Source organism: Mandrillus leucophaeus, unplaced genomic scaffold (assembly GCF_000951045.1).
Source record: "Mandrillus leucophaeus isolate KB7577 unplaced genomic scaffold, Mleu.le_1.0 Scaffold20, whole genome shotgun sequence".
In the NCBI taxonomy this organism is placed as follows: Eukaryota; Metazoa; Chordata; class Mammalia; order Primates; family Cercopithecidae; genus Mandrillus; species Mandrillus leucophaeus.
Window position 1 is genome coordinate 2,581,083 of NW_012102032.1, and position 3,209 is coordinate 2,584,291.

A 3,209-nucleotide genomic window follows, 5' to 3' on the forward strand; every position below is an offset into this window, starting at 1 on the left:
AAAGTCAGTCTGTATAGGATAGAGAAGGAGAGCAAGCGAGACTCCATCTCAAAAAAAAAAAAAAAAAAGAAAAGGTACTTAAGCCAGAGGTGCAGTAAAAAGCATTCTGGGGGGCTGGGCGCAGTGGCTCATGCCTGTAATCCCAGCACTTTGGGAGGCCGGGGCGGGTGGATCACAAGGTCAGGAGATCGAGACCACCCTGTGAATGGTGAAACCCCGTCTCTACTAAAAATACAAAAAATTAGCCGGGCGCGGTGGCAGGCGCCTGTAGTCCCAGCTACTAGGGAGGCTGAGGCAAGACAATGGCGTGAACTTGGGAGGCGGAGCTTGCAGTGAGCCGAGATTGCACCACTGCACTCCAGCCTCAGCGACTGAGCTTGACTCCATCTCAAAAAAAAAAAAAAAAAAACAGCATTCTGGGGACTGGGCGTGGTGGCTCACCTCTGTAATCCTAGCATTTTCGGAGGCTGAGGCAGGAGCATTGCTTGAGCTCAGGAGTTCAAGGCCAGCTTGGGCAACATGGTGAAACCCCATCTCTACAAAATATACAAAAATTAGCTTGGAGTGGTGGCACCCATCTGTAGTCCCAGCTCTTGGGGAGGCTGAGGAGGGAGGATCACCTGAGCGCAGGAGGTTGAGGCTGCAGTGAGCCGATATCACATCACTGCACTCTGGCCTGAGTGAGAGTGAGACCCTGTTCCAAAAAAACCAGCATTCTGGAAGGAGAGCAGGGGCTACAGAACCCTTGTCCGAGTCTCCTGCTATGGATGCATTTACCCTTTCTGCCCCACACTCAGCATCCATCTTTCCTCCTTCCCAGGGCCTTTCTAGCACCTTGTCCTGTCCCCTAGCATGTTCTCTTCCCTGTGAAGACATTGCTCTTCCTTGCATGACATCTGTTATGGACACACTGTCTTTGAAAACACTTTTTTTTTTTTTAGATGGAGTCTCACTCTGTCACCAGGCAGGAATGCAGTAGCGCAAACTCTGCTCACTGCAACCTCTGCCTCCTGGGTTCAAGCGATTCTTCTGCCTCAGCCTCCCAAGCAGCTGGGATTACAGATGTCTGCCACCACACCCAGCTAATTTTTGTATCTTTAGTAGAGACAAGGTTTCACCATGTTGGCCAGGATGGTCTCGATCTCCTGACCTCATGATCCACCCGCCTCGGCCTCCCAAAGTGCTGGGATTACAGGTGTGAGCCACCAGGCCCAACCTGAAAACACTTTTCTCTAGAGACCCTACAGTCCTGCCCTTGAATCTCTGCAAGTCAAATAGCTCTGATCTGTAGGAGATAAAACTCGCCATTCCTGCTGGGCCAGCAGGCTAATTACAGAATCTGCTTTCTATAACTCTTTATCTCAGGACTGTTTTCCCAAATTAGCATTAGCTAGGTAGCTATCAGGCCATCTGCCCCCTGAGTTAAGGAGTTGGCCTCTAGATTGTTGTGAAAGCAGCCCAGACATTGTAGCCAAACAGAGCTGGGATGAATCCTAGCTCCTTCCTTATCAGCTTTGTGAGCTTAGGCAAGTCACAGGGCTTCTCTGGGCCTCGGGTTCCTTACATGCAAGATTAGGAGGAGGATAGCACCTACTCCTAATCATAGCACCTACAGCTGTGCAGAGCTGGCACAGCAGTTAGCTAGGAGGCATGCAAGATAGATGGAAGTCATATGTACTCCACAAATGGGAGTCTTTGCTGTGACACCAACTATAAAACAATCTGAGTAGAATTTTGGCAGTGCGTTTTATGAAGGTGACTGATTGCTCCGTTAAGAATGGTGGCCAGGTTTCCATTTCAGAAACCATTTGGCCACAGGAGCTCCTTTTTTTAAATTTTTTTTGAGACGAGTCTCACTCTGTCGCCCCAAGGCTGGAGTGTGCCCCAAGGCTGGAGTGCGGTGGCACGATCTCAGCTCACTGCAGCCGCCGCCTCCTGGGTTCAAGCAATTCTCCTGCCTCAGCCTCCCGAGTAGCTGGGACTATAAGCACACGCCACCACGCCTGGCTAATTTTTGTATTTTTAGTAGAGACGAGGTTTCACCAAGTTGGCCAGGCTGGTCACGAACTCCTGACCTCAAGTGATCCGCTCACTTCGGCCTCCCAAAGTGCTGGGATTACAGGCGTGAGCCACCGCACCCAGCTGACAGGAGCTCTTTAGTCTGGGGATTGCTAAGAACCGGGTGAAAGGAGAACACTTCCGGACCTGGGAAAAGGCATGGCTCCCAGAATCCCAGATTGCTAAGAATTCTGAGAAAAGTCTAGTCCAAATTTTTACTATCAGGCAGGATTGAATTTAAATCTCAGATATGGGTAAGCATATTTCCAGAACTTACAATGAAATAAAAAATAAATCTCAGACAGATGGAAATATTTCCCATACACAGTTGAGCAGCCATCACAAATGCTGCCATGGCTGTACTACGTGATAAGATACTTTATTGTAATTACTTCACTCAGTCATTTAATTATCAATTCAAAAACATATTTACGGCTGGGTGCAGTGGCTCATGCTTGTAATCCCAACACTTTAGGAGGCCGATGTGGGCGGATCACCTGAGGTCAGGAATTTGAGACCAGCCTGACCAACATGGAGAAACCCTGTCTCTACTAAAAATACAAAATTAGCCAGGCATGGTGGCGCATGCCTGTAATCCCAGCTACTCGGGAGGCTGAGGCAGGAGAATCACTTGAACCCGGGAGGCGGAAGTTGCGGTGAGTCGAGATTGCACCATTGCACTCCAGCCTGGACAACAAGAGTGAAACTCCGTTTCATAAAAACAAAAACAAAAACAAATAAAAAATACATATTTACGGAGCACCTACTATGTACCACGTACTTACTATTCAAGGCATGTGGGATATACAGGCACCGAGACAAGGTCTTATTCCCTGTGGAAACCACTTATATGTAGAGATAAAGTAAGAAAAAAAAAAAAGAGAGGAAGAGAAAGAAAAAGGAAAGGGCTGGATGCAGTGGCTCACTCTTGTAATCCCAGCACTTTGGAAGGCCGAGGTGGGCAGATCACTTAAGCTCAAATGCTCGAGACCAGGCTGAGCAACACAGATGAGACCCTGTCTCTATAAGAAATACAAAAATTGGCACCTGTAGTCCCAGGTACTTGGGAGGCTGAGATGGGAGGATCACCTGAGCCCAGGAGGTTGAGACTGCAGTGATCCAGGATTGTACTACTGCACTCCAGCCTGGGT